This window comes from Eumetopias jubatus, unplaced genomic scaffold (assembly GCF_037043125.1).
Source record: "Eumetopias jubatus isolate StellerSeaLion01/CBP00866 unplaced genomic scaffold, mEumJub1_p1.0 scaffold_11, whole genome shotgun sequence".
NCBI lineage: Eukaryota > Metazoa > Chordata > Mammalia > Carnivora > Otariidae > Eumetopias > Eumetopias jubatus.
Window position 1 is genome coordinate 50,316,110 of NW_028274817.1, and position 24,185 is coordinate 50,340,294.

General features: G+C 35.9%; 1 protein-coding gene across 4 annotated transcripts in view; it reads right to left on the reverse strand.

Annotated features, from left to right (window-relative positions):
* The window catches only part of DIAPH2 (diaphanous related formin 2), a 946,398-nt gene that overhangs the window by 298,363 nt on the left and 623,850 nt on the right, over positions 1 to 24,185 (reverse strand). The window lies entirely within an intron of this gene.

Sequence of the window (24,185 nt, forward strand, 5' to 3'; positions counted from 1 at the left end):
AAAGATAACTGAAATTGCTTCCAGGCTCTTTCTTTCCACTACAAACACACATACATACAAACACACTGATAACTACTCTTATTTGCTGTGAAAATTTCAAGGTTTCATTTGGTTTAAGTCATTAGAAGGAAACTGACAATGACCACTTCCACCTCTTGCTGGTTATGATGTCAAAGCCAAGAGTAAATATGTGGAATTATTGGCATAGTAGATAAAGTTTCCTAAGTCCCCAGTATTCATTAAAATGACCAATATCAAATTACATGTGAAACAGGGTACTGACTCAGTAGAAATCTAAAAAAAACTATTATCCTAACCTCCTGGTGGCCTGATTAGTCAAAAAGACTTCTGGGGCTATTTTTTTTAAAGAATTTATTTATTCATTTGCGAGAGAGAGAAAGTGAGTGGGAGGGAGAGGGAGAGAGAGAATCTGAAGCAGACTCTGCACTGAGCACAGAGGATGTGGGGTTCGCTCCACCAGGAGATCAATAACCTGAGCCAAAACCCAAGAGTCAGATGCTTAACCAACCGAATCACCCAGGCATGGGACCATTTTTTTTTTTAAACATGTAAGTTGTTTATCTTTTTTTAAAGATTTTATTTATTTATTTGACAGAGAGAGACACAGTGAGAGAAGGAACACAAGCAAGGGGAATGAGAGAGGGAGAAGCAGGCTTCCCGACAAGCAGGGAGCCCAATGTGGGGCTCAATCCAAGGACCCTGGGATCACGACCCGAGCCGAAGGCAGACGCCTAACTACTGAGTTGCCCAGGCACCCCATGGGAGGATTTTTAAATGTAAAAATTCCCCTTTAAACATGAGATCTTGGAAATTTTCATAATGTGTCTGATTCGATAAAATGTGACAAGCTGAAGAAAACTATGTATTTCAAGTACCTAAATACAGTGATTGGCTTGTAGGTTGCACTTAGTGTTAGCTTCCTTACAAGCCCTGCCATTCAGATGATGTAATCATTTTGTTTCTAAGATGCACAAAGCTAAAATACTTATATGTAGAAATATATTCAGAGCCCCTTCACAAACAAAAGCTGTTGCCTCTCGTATCTATTATCTTGTTGACAATTATATTTATTTAGTTTACTTATTTTCTGTACCCAAGAATGCAGTGAATACTGCCTTTTATTTGCTGGAGTAGGGGATTACATGTGGCTAATGGAATTCCTGTTACATTCCTGTATCTTCTAAATTCTCTGGTCTATTTGAATTATTTTCCTGTCTTCATTGGTATTTTCTGCATATATTAATTTATTACTCATGAACTTAAAGTATTGTTTATTGGTGTTCCTTACAGATCATTAGTGAAAATGCTAATTATAACTTTCAATAGCCTAGCACTATCAAAATCTCTAACATAATAAAAGAACTTCTCCCATCCCATTATATTTTAGGTCTCATCCTAGAGAAGTCCTGTCCAATAAAATATAGACTTATTTTTTCAAAGATTTTTCAAAAAATTATGCTACATTAAAGTTCTCCATCATAGCTAATAGTCAGGAACACACATAAATGAATAATGTTAAGGTTATGCCAAATGAGACAGCAGAAAGGATAATAATTTGTTCACAAGTAGGCACTTGAAGTTTCCAACATGGCATGCATCATTTTATTACTTATAGTACCCTATCAGTCATGCAAGTTTTCAGAGACCACAAATTGGGAAATATACATATATATTTCCATATATAGCCCATCCTCCTCAAAACACATAGCAAACATTAATGTGCTGGGGTTAAAATCCAATCTGAACTTGACTGCTTGACTGTGTGAGGCTTTATACAAAGTGAATGGTCAGAGTACAGATTCAGTGTTTTTGCTGAATTCTCCCCGCTATCATAACAATATTAGTCACAATAACGGGCACTAAAGGAGAACTCCATGATGATAACCTAGAAAATGCCTCTACTGGGCTCACATGGTATCAGAGAGCTTCTCAGATGATAACAGTAAATCTTTTTAAACAGAGTTGAGAACTGATCGATACTATTAAAGTCCTATACTTCTGGCTGCTGAATCACCTTGCTGTCTTTCAAACATTTTATTCAGACATTTCTACTGGGTAAATTTACTTCTCCAGTGCTATTATTTAGTTTGGCAAATGGAATATTTAAAGAAATTCAAACATCAAAGTAAAACTGTTTTCCCCATTGTCATGACCACATGTGAAGAGCATAACAGTAATTATCTGAAGCACAGCATTAATGAATACTACATCTCTCTCACTCATAAATATTTATTGTTCATTTACTCTAAACAAGGCCTGATGCTAGTTGTGGAGAATAAAATTTGGATTAGCTCACAGGCTTGTAATCTGTGTACAGATATACATAGCAAGCTACCACTTATGTAAATCCTTACTTCAATAAGCACAGACAATAGTTCTACTCATCAGTTTATATCTTAAATGATAATTGTTAACATCTTGGGTAGGAAGTGAATAGCTCAGTACAGAGTACATATTTTGCTATTCATTCTCTGTCCCATTGGTAGCACCTGGTACAACACTTTGCACACAGTAGGAACTTCATAAATAGGTGCTCAATGAAATTATGGAATTTGTTAATTACTCTGACATACCACCTTCTTTTTATATCTTGGTGCACAACAAATAGAAAAGACAATGCAGAATTCAAGCAGGAGGATGGAGATATTTTCAGATACTTTTAGCAGACATCATGTGGAAGAAGTTGTAGAATTAGTCCATGTTGTATCAGACAGGAGACAGGATCAGTGGGTGGAAGTTACAGGGAAAGCAGATTTTGGCTCAAATTCAGAACTCTCTGGTAATTACAGCTGTCTAAAAATGTAGCTGTCTGCTTCAAGAGCTAGTTAGGTCCTTGTTGTTTCTATAGGTACTCAGACATCCAAATGACCACTTGTCAGAATGTTATACAAGGGATTCTAGCATTGGATTCAAGAAAAGGTATCAACTTCTGTGTCAATGGGTGATGGAAAAACAGTATAGCCACCTGGTTAAGGATGCCACCTCCAGAGTCCAACTACTCCCACTCAAAATCACTTTGCCACTTAGTAGCTATGCAGCCTTGGCCAACTTAGCTCCTCTATACTAATTTTCTCATCATGTTAAATGAGGTTAATAGCATCTACCTTACTGTGGTTAACAGGATTAAGTAAGTTACTCTCGTAAAACATTCAGAACATGTCTGGCATACAGCAAATACTATGCAAATGTCTACTAAAGTAAGTAAGTGGCATTAGTAATTAGACTGTGTCTTAGTATCTATAAAGGGGTTTGATATATTTTCCCACGTTTTCTTGTTTTACCCTAATGTTTCACCTATACCCCAACCCCCTAGTCAGAACTCATTGATTCTACTTCCTGCCAGCTATGACACTTTTGCATATCTCACTTGTGCCACTGATTCCACCATGAATTTTATCACATTCATTGTGTGCTTGTTTTTTACCCCACAACACTGTGGGCTCCTTAATATAGGGACCTTGTCTTAGCATTTCTCTCTTCCATTTGTCTGAGTTCCTGAGTACATGGGAGGTGCTTGGTAATTTCAGTTCAACCGACAGTTACTCTACCTGGTGTTAATAGGAAAAACACAGGACTTACATCCTTTTTCTGCCATTGATACTTATTGCATTGATTATTATAACCCTTTAAGGTCTGGGGAGATAAGCATTAACCACTACTTCTTCTTTTTTTAAAGTAGGCTCCATGCCCAGTGTGGAGCCCAATGTGGGGCTTAAACTCACAACTGTGAGGTCAAGACCTGAGCTGAGATCAAGAGTTAGACACCTAACCAACTGAGCCACCTGGGCATCCCCAAAATTCTTTATTTTGGGCAAAGTAGGCTCCATGCCCAGCATGGATCCTAACATGGGGCTTAAACTCACGACCCTGGTACCAAGACCTAAGCTGAGATCAAGAGTGGAATGCTTAACCAACTGAACCTCCCAGGCACCTCCACATTAACCACTACTCCTAATCGGAGCAAGAAATGGCAAGTGACTTTCCCAAGATCACACAATTGATAGATTTAGGCACATAACTCTAATGAGTTTCATATACTTTCCCAATAGACTATACCACCTCAAAAAAAGTGATATTAGACCCCAGGCATGAGGTTTTGTTAATACAGTTATTTTTAGGTGGTCAGAGAAATGCTACCAAAATCAACGTATCGCTATAGCACAGTAAATGAGAAATAATGTATTATGGCTTAAGTGTTCCTCAGGATAGGACTTGGAAACATTCTCTGTTGATTTGAACTTGAAAGATTTAAAAATAAGCCAGTACACATTATTCTGGAAGTAGAGTGTAAATAATAAATAAATGAAATGAAATTCTTCGTAAATGAAATGAAATTACTCACGCATGTGTAATAGCACAATTCAAGGATCAGTAATTTGTTTTATTTTACAAACTAATAACAAGGGGAGGAAAAGAAGAGTAGGCCACTCAAAATAACCTAGGGAGGTGCCAAGAGCAACACTGCACAAACACAAGTTGGCTAGAAAACAGAACTTACGTATTTTCTGCTGGAACTTTTCAATTATGGTAAATTGCCTGGCCCAATAGTGCTTAACTTTTTCAGACCAAAATAGTTCATTTGGTAAATGGCTCTAAATGACATGCAAGTTCCTTTCATTGAATGGTCTGAGAGCAACAAGCTAATACACTACAAAGAGCTCACTTACTCATTAGAGGGAAGAGACCATTTTGAACCAGACGCTTCCAGGTGAGTAAACTATTTTGGGGGTCAAAATTGGACAGTCTGGTTGTGCATTAAGTCTTTTAAGTCACATAGGTACCATTTTGTACACTGAGGTCGCAAAGAAATCAGTGGGGTCTGGGTACCCTAGAAGAGTTATGTATATAAGTCCTTAATTTATACCCCAGGGAATATCGTATTCACTAAGCAGGAACTGACATGCTGTGACATGACTTTTCTATTCCACTTAGTGAAAGCAGGTCCTAAGTGAGTTCAATCACTGCTCCTGTGAACAAGTAGTTTCAGAAAGAATATGGCCAAATTTAGTTCTTGTCGAAAAAGTTAAGAAGTTAATGGGACTTACTACTTGTTAGCAGTGCAACTGGGAGCTTGGCATGTTCTATTTCTAGGGATTGTCATTTTCCATCTTAATGAGGGCATGAAGACCAAATAAAATAAAATAAAATAAAAAAAAAACCAAAAAACCTTAGGACACTGGAAAGGTCAGCCATCAGAGACTAATTCTTAATAGTTTTTTGTTATAACCTAAGGTATGTTAACTTTTTCAAAGAAAAAAACACATTTTAATGGATTAAAATATTATGCAAAAAGAATATGTAACAGATGGTAAAGCTGAGCAACATTAACTACAATATCTCACTCTAATCCAGTTGACACACCCCATTACATTTCATACATGGATTCTTATTATTAATAACTTAGAAACTCTTTGCAGATTCTTAATGTGTACAAAGTCAGATGTAACAATTGATAGAGAGTTGATTTATCTTACAAATCAACTCCATGCACAGTCCAAGTGGCAGCATCCTAAGAAAATCATTTCTTCTATTTCCAGTGCAACACATTTCTTGGTTTGATAACAGATATTAGAAAGCTAATTCTTGTAGATTAGCTGTATGTTGTAACTTCAAAATAAGCAGTTTGTTCTATGCCCTGGAAATCTTAACCACAGTAAAAGATGTTTCAAAAATAAGTTGGGCTACTCTTCAAAAAATCAACAAAAATCATGTTTCATGAAGACTGTTTTGGCTCAAAGAGTTAGCTTGTGATTTTTGAGAAATACGGCAAAGAGAAGTTATTTATCTTTATAGATAAAGTCAAAACAGATCAGGCAATTAAAAACGTGTTGATAAAAAATTCCTACCAAGAGTAAAAAATAAAAACTATATTTATAATTATGTATTTTTTTGTTTCACACTGGACTGAAACAACACAAATTGAGATGTGAGATGCTTTACATAAAAAAGGTTGATGTGCTAAGTTTATTTCTAAATTTTTCTCGTTTCTCCCATTCCACTTTACAAATTAGATTATAGCAGAGAATTACATAAATGGAGAAATTACAAGATATCCAACCACCAAAGAATGGTTTGTTTGGAGGTAGACAGCATGGCTGCTTCATATTAGATATTGTGTGAGATGTCCTGGTGGTGTTCCAATAAGGATAATGAGTCATCGCTCTAATTCTCAGGCACAGCACATAAAGATAATACTGCTCAAACTGAGAGTGAGTGAAACATACACTTTAAAATCCATCATCAAAATAAATGCTGGCAACAGATCCTTGTGAAACAAAATAATTTGTATAAAAGAAAAACAGGAAATAGCCAATATTGGTTCTTCCAAAGTTGTGGACAAAATTCTTATTTTTTTAAATCAAAAGAATGTATTATTCATACTACAAACTCTCTAGGGGCAAGTACTATGATTTATTCCCCACAAGATCCCTAGCACCTAGCTTAACTTAAATGCTAACTCATAATCAATTTCCTACCTGTTTCTCAGTTTTCATCTTCTATTAATTTTCCCTTTGTTAACCACACACCACCCACAGTGGTCTTTTTCTGTTCCTTGAACGTACTAAGCTTATTTCCATTTTCCATAATTTTGAACAAGCTATTCTCCCTACCCAAAATGATTTTACCCAGATTTTTACATGGTTGGAACCTTTGTATATTTTAGGCCTTGGGTCAAATGTCACCTTGACAAATAGATCTTTTCTGCTCTCCCAATCTAAAGTAGTACCCAGTCACTACCACATAACTCTTTTTTTTTTTTTCCTTCAGTGATACTTAGCACAACTGAATCTCCAATCCTCCCTCCAGCTTCATCCCAACTAAAATTTAAGCTCCATGAAAACAGGGACACTGTCTGTCTCATTAATCTCTCTACCTGAAGGCCCCAGAATAGTGCTTGTTGCATAGGAAATATTTGACTTTCTAAAGTGATATTCCTTTTCTCCGTGTCTCCCTTTTTTAGTCATTCTGCATGTCATTGGCAGATGGGTCTTTTTAAAGCACCACTCTTCCCTAGGCATGCAATACCCCAACTTTCTACCAAGGGAGTAGAACATGTTTTGAATGAGTCTCTCAGCTCCACTACTGTCAACTGCCTCCAGCTTTGATGTTCTTACTCTGTACTGATCTGGATCAATGAGGAACTATAACAAAAATAATGGTAGAATAACACCTGCAGAAATTAACAGCAATAACATGGGTAGTATATACTGACTCCAGAGAGTAAAATCATTTCTAAAGAGGCAGAAGATTGACTATCCCTGAATTCCTGGAGGGTTGGAGGTGAGGAGGACCAACAGTAAGGTAGCCCTTGAAGCCATGGAATGCCTCTGAAATGTGTACATTTCACCTGACCTGATTAAATCACCTGATTAAACACCTGACCAGGTTGCTTCGATGGCTTCAAAGGCATGTGCAAATGTGTAGGAAGGGAATGAATAGCCACTTTTGCTTCAATAAACTGTCTTCAAATGTGCAATGTGTTCTGTGTGTATGTCTGTGTATGTATATTTCTGTTAGACACAGATGCACATAGACTTAAAAAGAGAAAGTTGAGAACGATACAGTCATATGTACATGTATTCACACACAGGGGCAATCAACTGTATCTCAAGAACACCAATGTGACATTGTTGAAGCAAATAATGAAATAAAGTTTCAGACCTACGGTAGGATGGAGAAATATAATACTGTATTACCACGACAAATACTTCTAAAGCACTTCATAGGAATTGATAATCCAAGATCATTAAAATATAAATTACAGTTGAAACACTGTGATTATGGAGGCAAATGAGGTATAGTTACTGTGCCTAATAAAATGCCTAGCATATAGCTGGCGCTCAATATAATAATGGACCGCAGAACAATATTTCCCTCCCCCCATCCTGGCCCCCAGAATAAAAGGGTATAATTCCAGCATTCAAATGGTGAATGCTCAAACTTGGAAATCTTGGATATCTATAAAGGAATATATGCTACTGGAATTCCAGATAATCGAGATTTCACTGAATACTTGTTCAAAGCATTTCGTAGCCTTTAATGCAAAGGATTCTAAAAACATGAAACGAATGTCTCATGGCACTTATTTGTGATCTAGCTGAAAACTTGGTGGGGACATTTTGATTGATCTAGAAATATAGAGTCAGCTGCAATAGAAGAAAAAAATCTAACATAACTCTGCATGCACTATCTGAACAAATAGCAAAGTAAAAGAAGAAATGCATGATGTAAGTCTACATTTTGTCAATAAAGCACGTAAAGAGGGTTCTGAAGTCAGTAGTTCCTCTCTGCTGTGTTCAATGCCTTATACAAAATACCTGTTGAGAGTTTAGCTAAACTACTTCATGATACTGCTGCTTCAGCATCCATTTTGTGTGGCCAAGTGGTATGCAGGGGCCTTGAACTGACATTAGTCCCTGCCAAAGAGCACAGCTTAGATAGCAGCCCTATCTAAGTCACAAGTAAACTGAAGTTGGTGATAATAGGATTTCCTCAGCAGCCCTTCTGAGCAACAGTGTCCTCCCCCTCCCAGGGCCTTTCCCTCAGATAAGACCCATGTGGAGCTTATCAAAAAGGGGGTTTGAATTGCCCAATCTGGCTTTAGCCCAGGAACCTCAAAGCACTCCACCATTTACTCTGATAAAGGCATGCGCCCCAAGTCCTGTAGCTTTCTTTGCTTTCACCTTACCTTGACCTCCCCCATGTGGCCCCTTGAGGCCTCCTTGTACTTCTTCTAGGACCTGTGAGTAATAAACTTTTGAACTGGCTCTACTTAATAAATGTTAATTGAACAAAGCCACAACAATACCTCCTAATCAATACCTAGAATAAATGAGCCTAGTCAAAAGGATCCTTCTTCAAACACTGTTGTCACTTGGCTTCCAGGACAGTACAATTTTCTGGTTTCTTCCTATTACACTAGCTCTATCTTTGGTTTCCCCACCTCTTTTGTTAAAATTCTTCTCATCCTCTTAACTTCTAAATGTTGGAGTAACCTAGACCTTAGTCCTTGGACCTCTGTTCTGTATATACACTCTAGGTAATCTTACCTAATCTAATGGCTTTAAATAGCATCTACATGGTGATGGCTCCTAAATTTTGATCTCTAGTTTGGATCTTTCCCTAGAGTTTAGTCTCATATATTCTAGGCTCTATCTCTCCACTTGGATGCCTAATAGTGTCTCAAACTTAACACATCTGAAACCAAAGTCTTGATTTACCACTGCCACAATCTCTCTTCCTCTTCCTTCAGTCTTCCTCATCTATGTAACTGCCATTCTCCTCTTTTCAATCCTCAAATGGCTTTCCGTCATACAACAAGGTCTTCCATGATTTCACCTTCACTACTCTTTTTCCTTCTTATTTTCTGCCTCTCTCACTGTAAAGTAGCCACACTGGTCTTGTTGCTATTCTTTGCGTACTTCCATGCTCATGTTCACACTTCAGAGTCTTTGCACTAGTAGTACCTTCTGTGTAGAAAGCATTCCCTTCAGTTACTCACATAAATCCCTCATTGATTCAAATCTGTTTAAATGTCACTCCTCAGAAGGGTTCCTCCCTGACCAATTTATCTTTAAAAAAAAAAGCTTCACTATCATTTTTAATCATTTTTCCCATCTTTATTTTTCTTACCACTTATTGTGTTCTGGTATTATACTACAAATTTATTTTTTGATTGTCTACTGCACTGGAATATATGCCCAAAGATATATACATACTTTTTTTTGTTTCTCATCACTGAATCTTCAGTGAAAAACAAAAACAAGGCTTGGCACATAGTAGGTATTTATAAAATATTTGCTGAACGAATAAATATGTTACCAGTAGGAATAACATTATGGTACTATATTATCAATACTAGTCCAATGAATATCAGGGGGAAAATTAATTCAACATTTATGCATGCATTTAATGTTTGAGTGGAACAAGGAAAGGGACATTACACTGGATTTGGAATATAAGAACTTTTTAGAGCTGAAAGGGACATTCAAGATTACCTAATATAATTCCTTTGTACTTAAATGTATTTATTTGCATAACCTGGAATTATCATTTCATTTTCCTGAATTTCTAGGTTCACATTAACTTACTGAAAGCTGATACTTTTATTTCCTCTAAAGGCAGTAAGTATTAAAACACTTCATTCTCAGTAACATTAGGATTTAAATGTAAACCAATGACTTACAGGAGAGGAAAACAGAGTTTTGGATCAATATTAATATTATTAACCTAACCATACCTTGACATTTATGTAATAAAAAACATAAATAACAATATATAAGATATGTGCAGAAAAACAAATAGTGAGGGAATATGTTTCATATGTAGCATGATTGAGTTAATAGAATTATAGAAATCTTCCTTTAATTAACATACCAATAATGTTAATCTCATCACACACACACACCACAAATCAAAAGAACTGCCAGGTTTTTATAAACCTGCAACTCAAAGATATGACCTTGCTAGCCAAAACTAGATTTTTTTTGGTACTTAAAAGAAAACATCGTTTTAACACCTAAACATCCTGCAGGCAGCAGGGTTTCTTAAGACTAACCCATTGAGCAGCTGCATTTCATTTTTATTTGAAAAGATTGATCCAGTGTTTTTATAGCTCTCGATTAAGCTGTTTAACTAAAAAGTAAATGTTGAAAAAGGAAACCACTGTAGTCAAGCTCTATGTAAACGACCAATGGGCAAATCTCTGGCGATGTGAAAGTTCGGTTGGATAGCTAAATCTATTCGAACCTCTTTAGCTGAAAAATTCAAGCTCCCACAAGGTTCGTAGAGCTTTAGGTTTTCCACTGAATCGGAGATAGCTTTTCAAAAACACTGACATTCAATCCCTAGCCAATAGTAAAAGCAACTTTGGGGGAAAAAGTTAACAGAATTTCTGAAACATAAAATGTCCTCAGCATTTGGTTCAATTTCAGAGTTTTCTAACTCTCCAATTTTATTTTTTTAAAGATTTATTTATTTTATTTTAGAGGTGGGGAGGGGCAGAGGGAGAGAGAGGGAGAGAATCTCAAGCAGACTTCCTGCTGAATGTGGAGCCCTATGTGGGGCTCTATCTCATGACCCTGAAATTGCAGCTAATTAAATCATCAAATTAGCAAACTGTCAAACATTCTTAACACCTGTAGATGAACAGACAGAATGATTCATCTTCACCCCTTCCCTGAATTCTTATCCATCCTCCACATCTCAGCTCAAGCATTACCTTCTCAAGAGAACTTTCCTTAACTAGGTTATGTATTGGCATGGTGATATTCCATGTCACCTGCCATGGTTGCTTGTGGAGTTAATACCTATCTCTTTCACCAGAGTAAAAACTCCCTGAGGGTAAGCATTATGTTCATTTTTATTTTGCTTGCCATTGTATTTCAAGTACCTAGCACAATGCTTGGCATAAAGTGAGAATCACTAAAAAAAAAATATTTGTGGAATGAATGAACCCTCAAAAACATTAACTAGGTGCAAGACTTAATATGATAGCTTTTGCTGTGTAATATTTCAGAGGAGACACGATTAAGATAAAACAGCTTTTAAACTATAAAATACTATAGAATAATAAGTTATTATTGTATTACAAATCCAAACGATAGGGCAGTTAAATGCATAATTGAAGGTAAAAAAATATCCACCTGCCCAAACAGACACATAAATGCACACACACAAATTTATCATATTGGAAACAATTCTGATTTACTTCCTTAGTTGAGTCAGTAGTTGGCAGGTGGCAAGTATCACCGCATTTGGGCAAATACCACATAATGGTTGGAAACGGAGAGGAAGAAAACTGAGTTATTTGCCTTTCAGCTCTTTATAGCCCACCAAATACTGTCCAAACTCTTTAGATGAGTATTCATGAAATTTGGAATCTGAGTTTTTACTCTCTCTAGTAGTAATAACTCTCATTACTCTCAGCCAAACAGGCCTAGTTGATGTTCTTTCAACACATTTTCAAAACTTTAATGACTGAGTCTTTGCTTATGTCTGATCTGTAACTTCCATAAAATCTTCCCCCAAGTTTTCAGTCAGAAGTGATCTTCCACTGCTCTGAATTACTACTAAGATGATTTTGTGAACACTCTATGTGGACCAAAGACCTTATATAGAATAAATTTTCTACTACATACATTGCATTAATCATACCCATATTGTCTTTTTTTAAAGATTTGATTTAAATTCAAGCTAGTTAACATATAGTGTATTATTAGTTTCAGGGGTCGAATTTAGTGATTCATCAGTTGCATATAACACCCAGTGCTCATTACACCAAGTGCCCTTCTTAATGCCCATCACTCAATTACCCCATCCCCCCAGCCACCTCCCCTCTTAGCAACCCTCAGTTTTTTCCCTAGAGTTAAATCTCTTATGGCTTGCCTGCCTCTCTGTTTTTATCTTATTTTATTTTTCCTTCTCTTCCCCTATGTTCATCAGTTCTGTTTCTTAAATTCCACATATGAGTGAAATCATATGGTATTTGTCTTTCTCTGATTCACTCATTTCGCTTAGGATAATACACTCTAGTTGCACCCATGTCATTGCAAATGGCAAGATTTCATTCTTTTTAAAAGAGAATTACTTATTTATGAGAGAGAGAGAGAGAGAGAGTGAGCACAAGTGGTGGGAGGGCCAGAGGGAGAAGTAGAAAGAGAGATTCTCAAGCTGATTCCCCACTAAGTGCAGAGTCCCACCCAGGGCTCAATCTCCTGAGATCATGACCTGAGCCAAAATCAAGATTTGGACGCTTACCTGACTGGGCCACCCAGGCACCCAAGATTTCATTCTTTTTGATGGCTGAGTAATATTCCATTGTGTGTGTGTGTGTATACACCACTTCTTCTTTATCCATTCATCAGCTGATGAATGGGCTGTTTCCATACTTTGGCTATTGTGGACGTTGCTGCTGTAAACATCGGGGGGCATATGCCCCTTCAAATCAGTATTTTTGTATCCTTTGGGTAAATACCTAGTAGTACAATTACTGGGTCGTAGGGTAGTTCTATTTTTAACTTTTTGAGGAAACTCCATACTGTTTTCCAAAGGGGCTGCACCAGTTTGCATTTCCCACCAATAGTGTAAAAGGGTCCCCCATTCTCCACCTCCTCGCCAACATCTGTTGTTTCCTGTGTTCTTAATTTTAGCCATTCTGACCTTGGCTGCAGCAACTTATTACTAGACCAGAGGCAAGGGAAAGAAAAGCAAAAATGAACTATTGGTACTTCGTCAAGATAAAAAGCTTCTGCACAGCAAAGGAAATAAACAACAAAACAAAGAGGCAACCCACAGAATGAGAGAAGATATTTGCAAATGACACTCCAGGTAAAGGGCTAGTATCCAAGATCTATAAAGACTTCTCAAACTCAACACTCAAAAAACAAAAAAATCCAGTCAAGAAATGGGCAGAAAACATGAACAGATATTTCTCCAAAGACATACAAATGGCTAACAGACACATGAAAAAATGCTCAACCTCACTCAGCATCAGGGAAATAGAAATCAAAACCACAATGAGATATCACCTCATACCCATACTGTCTTATAATCATTTGGGTATACTGTTGATTCGGTTTACAAACTTACATGTTTCTGATACGAAAAGTCCAAGTTTTATTCATTTCTATATACCTCACAGTATATAAATGCTTTATTCACAAGGCATATTTGGGCATTAAAAGAATGACTAAATATATGTATAGGCAAAAAGGAGATACAATATAGAGCAGAGAGCAAACTGTCAATTATGTATTGAAATCTGAATTTTTAGATGGAAATGTTACATAACCTATCACATATGCTGCATCACATAGTATCTCAGTGTCTATACATAATTAATATTTTAAAAGATTTATTTATTTTAGAGAGAGAGAGAGAACACAGCAAGAGGGGAAGATGGAGAGGGAGAGAGAATCTCAAGCAGATTCCAGGCTGAGCCTGGAGCCTCACATGGGGCTTGATCTCATGACCCTGAGACCATGACCTGAAGTGAAACCAAGAGTTGGACACTTAACCCCTTGTGCCACCCAGGTACCTCAATTAATTATCTTTTTTAACATGCACTGTGAATTTAAGCTACTTAATTGAATTATATGGGAAACACTGAAGAAAAAAAGTTTAGTAATAAATCCTGTTTGTAAATACAAAAAGGTCTATAATATGTAGTTGATCCCTTCAAATCTTAAATTCAGATCCTCCTTCAACCCAATCCAAAATACACTGTAGTTTGGGTGAATTCCTGGAATGCAAAATCATTTTAGTATTTATCTAATCAGACATAATGGGTGGGGCTTTTGGAGGGCTTATTTAAATAAAGATATTAAATGAATTTCAAAGTCAAATATCATCACATTCTGGATGATCTATGAGAGAATGTAGTATTTTTAACTAGCACCTCTATAAAATACTCCAACATCCTTGAAGTAAAATATTAGCAGAGAGCAAATCATGTATTTATTCATTCACCAGACATACTGAGCCCTAGTGGGTGCCAGGCAATTGGAGTACAAGATGATTACTACAAAACCAACACAGTAAACTTCTGCACACAGAGAGCTTACGTATCAGCAGGGGTTGAACCTTATCTCCTCTATGAAGCTGCTCCAAACAACTTCCTCTACTTGGTTAACTTTTAGCGCATTTATTACCAATGCCACACAACTAAACTTTATCAAACACTAAGCTTTTAGTGACTTCTCATCGATGTGCTCTTAACCAAATGTTAAGCTTCTTCAGAGCAGAGAGAATATTTTGTACTTCATTTCTATGCTTCAGTTCAGTGGTACCTACTATACTGCTAGGTTCTGCAGTAACTGTTTCATATATACTCACTGATAAAAACATGAAAAGAAATTTATTTTTAAACCTAGGAAAACCGTTGGTAAAGCCAGTTCTTAATTGTCTATGCTTAAGGGAGATAGTTAATACAAAACAATGGATAATGTAGAAGTAATTTCCGTCTGGCTTTGGAATGCATTTCCATACCTAACTTTGAATCTCTTGCTTGAGTTGAGAACACATATCCAACAAAATAATGAAGTTACCATGTTAATTCCCAAGTGTAGTCAAAGCCAAAATGCTGTCTCACTGACCAAAAATAGAAGGAATATTGAAAATGCTATTGTTATTTTCAGCCTATGGTACACTCATTAAATGAAATCTTTTATTGTTTGTTGCTGTCTTACCTCTATCAATTTTATTACCTCTGTGACTACATTCCTTCTTGAAAGCAGGAAATATACCTTAATCTTAACTTGATAGATGCCCTAGCATTTAATGTATCATCTTTCATGGAGTATGCAAGTATCTTCAAATTCCATTGGTTATTTCTTTCTCTCTTCTACCAAAGTGAAAAACATAGAGATGTATTTAATACCTAATATCTGGATACCCTCAGAATAGTGACGCATAAGCATACTACTTCCTCTATAGTCATTTACTACATTTTAAAGAATGTTCTGCTGTTCAGCTTTTTTAAAAAAAAAACAAAGTTAGAACTTAGAATAAAAAAAACAGATAAAATGAAGTCGGACAAAAGCAGATCATGTTTGTTGACAAAGATTTTCCTTGGGGGGAAATATTTTATTTCCATTTGTGAGGTTTAGGGCAGAATGATAAATTATACCTTATGTATGCTTTTTCTATTTTACAAAGCATGTTCAAAGTCATTATTATACCTAGTCCTAATAACAACATATGTGAAGTAGGCAAGGCAATTATTATTGTTTCAGTTTTATAAATGGGAAAACAGAACATTTTTCCTAACTTTGCAAAGACCAAGACTAGAACTTAGGTCTATTGCTACTCAGTCAACATATCTTTTAATTCAAATGGATTAATAAAAATGCTTTGCATTTGTATAGAACATTAAAATTTGAAAGTACTTTTATATATATGGAGCAAATAAAGTGGACAGAGTATTTCTCAACAGTGTGTAAAATAAAACAGGATCTCTTTAGGTCTCAAGTCAGTCCCATGATAAAAGAATCTAGAGATCAGTAACTGAACAGATTTTCTGTGCACAAATTTGATAATGCCTTAGGAGCCATGAAAAAGACATTTACCAGATGTTTGCTTCTGATGAGGTAAAGAGGGGTGGATATCTTCACCCCTCAGAATCATTTTCAACTGTTACTCATGACTTTTTATTTTTACTCAAAGAACATCAATTGGTGACTAGGTCATATTCCCCTTCTCACTGATGATTTTGGAAAGCTTTTCTATAGTTCTTTTGTTAATTTTTCATTGACTTTCCATTCTCACCAAAATTCAATTGTATAATTTCAGTGATGTTGGTTACATATTTCTTTACATTTCTAACTTCACTAATGAATTGGAACAATGTAATTGGTTATTATCTTTTTTTACCCATGTAACACAAAGTAGAGTATCATTACATGATTATTAGACATATTACCTTGTTTTTTCCTTGCATGTTTTTTAGTTGTCCTGTTATAAAGCTAATTCACCTCCTATATGTTGAAGTTTTAAAACCAGAAGAACTGGAAATATTCAATGAAAAGCTAAGTTTACTTGTTATAATTTTCATAAACTCTATCTCAAACTGATCCTAATTAGAAGTAATTAGTAAATAGATTTCTATTATAGGTAAAGATACTGATATATTTTTCTTCGTTATAAAAATAGTACATGATTGAGAGTTTACTACAAGAGTATATTACTTGAATAGTTATACTAATATCACTATCATTGTCCATAAACTGTGCATATTCAATGCACCATACATGCCCTTCATAAATGAAAATAAAGTTTTAGTAAATTTTAAAGCAAAGCAAAAGGAAACGAACTCATAGATTCATTGCTATGATACCCAATTTATGTTCTTGTAAATACCAAAATGGCTTTAAATCATATCTCTATCTATGTACAAATATTTGTATATGTTACATGTTCTTTAGTACACATGTACATCCAAAAAACATAACTATATTGGGTTATTTTTTCAAGCTTTTTTAAAAATATCACTTCTCAATATGAATAAATCCTATAGAAAAGCTTTTAATCTCTTAAAACTTAGCTTCTGGTGGGAATAATGAGAATTTGTCAGGTTGGGGGGTACATTAACTCTTTCAGACAAATTATATCTCATTTTATGTTCTGAAAAGATGGTTTCCCAGATGAGTCTCCAGTGGCCTAAAAGGGTTTATGCATCCTTTAGCTGAGCAGTATATTCTCTTCTCATCATTAGCATCATGGACCAAATGTCTATCAATTCTCTAAATAAAGTTTGAAATAGATAGCTCATAGTCTAGGTAGTTTTGGGCTGAAGTTCAAACAAGCAAGCCTGTTCTAATAGAAAATTTTTGTCCTGACTGATCCTAAAAAACATCTGCTCCATTCAGGTTCTTAGAATGTGATTTCTATCTAAGAGTTTAAGAGATAATTCTTAATACCTTCATTTTAAATCAAAACATAACAAAGGAATAATATTGGAAACATTTTAGTCTCCTTTCTTTTGTCAAACTGAAGTCATGCCAGGATAAGAAGTTAATGCTTTCTATTTACTTGCCAGAACATTTATTAAGATAACTTTCTACAAAGCAATGTGCTAAGCTTATTGTAGACTACTCAAAAATGAGTAAGAATCTATATCTCAAAAGACTTTATAACCCAGTGTGCAAAACAGACATGCATATAAGCAGAGTATAAGTAAGCCAGCAAGTATAATAATCAAAGTATTAAAATGTTAAGAGAATGCAGGGGATAGGGAAATTAATTTTGATTGTAATGATTAAGGAAGGCTTTCTAGAGGAGATGGTACAAGTGAGGAGCCAATTTTTAACTTAGTTTATAAACCTTTCAAAAAGAAAATTTCTCCCACTTGAGGGAGACTGGAAAGGATACAATAGTTTCACAGTGAACAAATGTGGAATTTATCTCAGATTTATGAAGTTTTCTGATTCTGGGGGCTACACAATACCATGGTTATTAGCACAAGGCTTGGAGTCTGAAAAATTAAGACTTGAATCCTGGCTCTCATTAACTAGACTTACTATGTTTGTGATCTCACACATGTGGTTGAATCTTTGAACCTCTGTAGACTCAATCTTCACATATTTAAACTGGTGTTAATAATAGTACCTACCTCATAGGTTTGCTTTGGATATTACTTGAAATTATTAGTGTATGAGAGTGTGTGTGTGTGTGTTTATTCCTAGCACTGTGACTTGCACATGACATTCACTAAACAGTTTGCTATTATTACTATTCTATTATCACTTTTATTTTTATTATTACTATTTTATTATACTTTCTATTTCAAATCAAGGCAAAAATAAGTAAAATAAAAGACTTAATACTATTATGAAGAGTGGGTATTTCAAAGAATGGGAACAATCTTCCTTTTTAAAAAAAGCAATATTTTCCCTATGCGGTTTTCTAAAACAATTGGCTTTTCAATGTATGCATTATCTCCATTATTGATCATGTTCGTTTGTTTGTTTATTTATTTATTTATTCCTGGACCCTCTCTCCCTGAGCAGTCTCATAAAAAAGTTCTGCTTTGTTGCTTTGAACTTCCTAATTTTCTGAGTTTGAGACCAGCAGGCAATTGAAGGTAACAAGAGAGAGTCAGAACCACTGAAATTCCCTCCAGTCTAGCCTAGATTCTCCACTTTTCTTCAGGAGCTAGAAAACAGCCTGGCTTACTATAACCATATAACAAAAAGTGGGGAGGACTTGGCTTTTGATGTTCCTTTTTGTTTTTGTTTTCTTGATTACATGGCATTTATTTTACAAAGTGTGAATCATTATCTCACTAAAACCTGTTACTGGCGTGTTTTTTTTTTTAAGATTTTATTTATTTATTTGAGAGAGAGACACAGTGAGAGAGGGAACACAAGCAGGGGGAGTGGGAGAGGGAGAAGCAGGCTTCCATTGAGCAGGGAGCCCAGTGTGGGGCTCTATCTCAGGACCCCAGGATCATGACCTGAGCCGAAGGCAGATGCTTAATGACTGAGCCACCCAGGCACCCTAATGGCATGTTTTCAAATGTGATTAATGTTACTGTGGTTGAATAATAACTGTTTTTTTCATCTTTAAAAAAAATTTTCTTATTAAAGAAAGTGGAATAAAATTTAACATAATTGAAATGCAGTGAAGACCCCAAATCTGTTTTGAATTGTCTGGTAAGGACAGTGCGCTTCCTCAGTAACTTGATTTTTAACCACTTCAAATGACTTTCCTTCCTACTATGAGGAAATTCCAGGAGTTGATAGTTGACAGGGTGTTAATGTCATTAGCATTCTGTCAGCTCTTCTTGTCAATGTGTTAAAGGTGCCCCTGGCTGAGTCACTCCCTGTCCTCCAGTTGGTGAAATGATTTAGCCAGCAGTCAATCAAAAAGCTAAGCTGATTTTGGGCAATAGACAGCCTTGCCATTGACAAAATCTATGTGAGTAACTGTGGTAAGAAATTTGTCAACAGGATATAAGAAGTAAGGTCAACATTGTGGTTAATGGGCTTTTAGTTAGCAGTCCATTCACAGTGTTCCCTCTCACCTCTCTTTAGTATGGGCTATTTCTCAAAACTTTGAAAATGTGATTTCAGGTGTGATTCTGAACCTCACCCCACCATTATTTGCAACAGGAGCCAAACACAGATAGAGAACACATAATTCCTAGTAATCTTAAAAGAGAAAAAGAGAAACCTCTAGAAATTAATTAATTAAAAACAATAGGGCTATTACAAATATCTTCATGGTTGTTGAAGTTATCCTGACATGATTTGAGCTCACTACAATGAAACAGGCATAATGGTGGTCAATTTTAGCATCAGATATGTAAAGTACTCCTCATTTAATAAACAAGAACATCTTTTTAAAATTTCAAGTATGTAAAATTAGGCAATGTCTAATCCAGAGGAAACATTCAATAAATGAGAGTGAATATTATCATTTTTAAACTTACTAAAAAAAGAATATAGGTTCTATTTTAATTCACCACACAATTGAACTAAAACTTCCAATACTATTATGAGCATAAGCACATGAAGAATACCAAGAACTCTGCTTTTGAAAAAAATCAGGATGGGGCGCCTGGGTGGCTCAGTCGTTAAATGTCTGCCTTGGGCTCAGGTCATGATCCCAGGGTCCTGGGATCGAGCCCCGCATCGGACTCCCTGCTCAGCGGGAAGTCTGCTTCTCCCTCTCCCATTCCCACTGCTTGTGTTCCCTCTCTCGCTGTGTTTCTGTCAAATAAATAAAATCTTTAAAAAATTTTTAAAAAATCAGGATAATAGCAATAACTTCCCCACATGGTTATTTAGATTTCTGAACAATGTGCATTTCTATATATATAGTGCTATTATATCCATTATAGATCATCCCCTTTGATCCTAGAACCTCCCTACTGACTCTAACCATGATTTATAAGACAATTTCCCCCATTTCTCCCTGTTTTGTAGTCTTCTAAAATTAGTTTTGCTTACTCTTTCCATCTGTTTTTTTGAGGAAGAACAAGCAACCAATTTTGGATAGAGAAAGGGAGACAGAGGTGATAAGGTTCCTTCTAAAGCCACTGGCTATTTTTCAGGATGCAGGAAATAGCCTGAGCCAATCCATTCATAGGACAGGTTTTATTCTTTTTTTTTAAACTCCTAGGTCAGTTTTTCTTTTTTGACATTTCCTTTAAAAAGGTCTGGATAATCCCTTTTAAATCTGATTATAGGGGCACCTGGGTGGCTCAGTTGGTTAAGCGACTGCCTTTGGCTCAGGTCATGATCCTGGAGTCCCAGGATCGAGTCCCACATCGGGCTCCCTGCTCAGCAGGGAGTCTACTTCTCCCTCTGACCCTCTTCCCTCTCATGCTCTCTATCTCTCGTTCTCTCTCTCTCAAATAAATAAAATCTTTAAAAAAAATAAACAAATCTGATTATATTTTACATGCATGCTCTAAAAAGGTGATTTAATGTTATTTAAGTTCCTGAGATTTTTAAAAAAAGATTTTATTTATTTATTTGTCAGAGAGAGAGAGAGAGAGAAGACAGCAGGGGGAATGGCAGGCAGAGGGAGAAGCTGGTTCCAGGATCCTGGGACCATGACCTGAGCCAAAGGCAGGTACTTAACCAACTGAGCCACCCAGGTGTCCCCCTGAGAAGATTTATATGAAAAAAAGTTTAATAACCACAAGCACAGCCTACTGCTGTTTACCAATATCCCTTTGGAAGAGCTAATTAAAAGTAGGAGTTGGGTCTATATGGTCTTCATTGTCTCTAGCTATATTCTGTGATTCAAAATGTATCTACTGAGTGCCTATATGTTGTGATGGGCATATAGAAATTAACACACCAGATATGATCTTGACCATGGAGACCACAAGCCAGAGAAGCATGTAAATGCCAGACTGTCAGTAACCTGAGGTCAAGTTTTCCAACTTGTGCGCTATCATATTTTCATGGTCTGGCAATGCCTAGTACATTTTAAGTGTTCAATCAATATTGTGAAAGAGTAAGGGTGGACATAAGGTGCTACGGGACTTAGCTCAATCTGGAGATGTGGTGAAGATTCAACCTGCATATTCAGTTGGTCTCTGGCCATCATGCCATTGTTGCTAACTATAGTACTGGTGCTATTCTGAGAGCCTAGAGGCATGACAGTGCTATTCAGTTTTTTTTTAATGTTTTATTTATTTATTCATGAGAGTCAGAGAGAGAGAGGCAGAGGCAGAAGGAGAAGCAGGCTCCCCGCCTAGCAGGGAGCCCGATGCGGGACTCGATCCCAGGACCCTGGGATCATGACCTGAGCTCAAGGCAGATGCTTAACCATCTGAGCCACCCAGGCACCCAGTGCTATTCAGTTTTTGAACTCACAGTCCTTATAAGAGAGATTACTCTTTAAGTGGGTACGATTACCTTCAAGGGAAACTACTCCCATACTTGTGCCTGTGTATTCAGTTTAAAGTTCAGTGACCTGAAGCAAAGCAAATTACTGGCAGGGGACAGAAACATCGGACAAATCATCTACTACAAAGAATCCTGTATGAGGAATAGAAACATCAGAAAAATCATCCACTACAAAGAATCCTGTATGAGAAATAGAAACATCGGAAAATCATCCACTACAAAGAATCCTGTATGAAAAAAAGAATCATGGTTCTAATTTTAAAACATAATCAAGCATTCCACTTTAAAATATCCTTCTTTTACGGAAGTGCCAGAAGAGTAGAAAAATACTAATTAGGCACCATAATTCATATAACATATATACATATGAAGATCATGTATTTTGTTTGTAATTTTCTAGAAGATTAAAACTCTCAATGGGTGCCTACAGAGTCTTCCAAAGCAAGAATAATTTGAGCAACAGTTCTATCATAATTTATTAACTTGGAGTTTTTAACCAACTCAACTCAATATTCTAAACTTTTTACCTAAAATAAATTGCTGTATATTTTATTTTGTTTTTTTTTAAATATGATATGCAAAGTAAGAGCCCCATACATTTTAATATAGTTTGCAATCCCCTTGTGGACAAACACTCACACTTTTGTGCCACTTAAATGAAGAATAACCATTCATCTGTAACATACAGATACAGAAGGCTCTGGATTTTCATTTTAAAGTGCTTAATTACCTGAATAAAGACAGAAATAAAATAAAAGAGTCTAGGCCAAGTTCATGAGGGTTTGAAATTACTTTTTTTTTCTAAATGAGCAACAAAGCCTCCTCAATGTTGCAAGCTGTTGTGTGGCCATAAGCCAATAGAAGAAAATGTTAAAAAGAACAAGAGGTTCGGGAATTAAATTCAAATATATGAGGCAAGAACCAAAATCAAAAGTTGAAAGATGTAGGTGGTGTTTCCAGCCACAGGACTATGACATATTTGTAAGAAAAATCCAATAAAGCAATACAGTTAAATAAAGCAATAAAGTTAAATCTTCACATTAAGTATCCCGATGTGGGAAGTTACATAATCCAAGGTTATTTTTGAGGATTTCCTGCCTCCAGTCACCCACAAACTTCTGTTTCCAGTATTCCTATTTATTAAAGTACTCAGCATCACTATCGGGCCACATAAAACATAGTATTAATTCATGAACCCAAAGCCTTAGAATGAAAAGCCATTTTCCACATAAATCTAAACTGCCATTCTCAAGTAATTTGAGTTCACTACCATAATTTCTAAGTTTAGCAGGAAAGTAAGCATATCACAGAAGAAAAAGGCAATAGATTTAACCTTGAAACAAGGTGACTGCCATATAGTTGTTGAAAGAATTTACTTATTATCAGATAAAGAATTTATAGTATTTATTCCCTCTAGAGATATAAAATGGTGATCAATCAGCAGTTCAAGATATTTATTTACACCTAGAGGAGGATTATGACTTTTAACTTTTGAAAACCAAAACAGAAAAAAAAAAAAACCCCAGCTCTAATGTAGTTTATCTTTTAGATGCCAGATTTAACATTAAATAATTCAAGCTAAATGTTATTTCTCAAGTTCTTCTTTCATATATTTCTATATTTTATATGAACATACTGTAGATAAAATAGGGGTTTAAAAAACATCTATTTAGAATGCTTAATGTTATATAGACAGCTTCTATAAGTTATTGAAATACATAATCTACTGATCAATTCATCTATCCCTCCGTCCAACAACCATTTTACCTATCCTTCCCAATCCTTTCAATCTACTGATATTAGTCATCCTCTGATTCCCTTGAATATGCATGTGTACCCTCAGGAAATACCTGTACACATGCAAAGAGAAAAAAAAGTCTCTGACCAAAAAATCTTATGGTGATCCTTTCCTTTAAATAACTGGTTATATAAGGGGATTCTTTGTTTTGTTTTGGGTCTAATCAAGCCTTATAAGACTTACCTTGTGTATCTAGTGGGCCTTCAAATGAAATGCTTCTTTGATAAATGGCGTGTTTTTCTTATATAATTGTTTCCTTGCCTACTCCACCTGGTCCAAACAACTGTGAACTAAAATTTATGCTGCTGATACAAAAACAGCCCATACACAAATTCACCCAGACAGCCTGAATAGATAGACTGGTAAGTTTAGAACTAACCACACAGTAAATACACACATGCGTGTGCACGCATGCACACACGCGCACACACGCGTGCACACACACACACACACACAGGCAGAGAGAGAGAGAGAGAGAGAAACTAATCAACAAAATGCTTAAA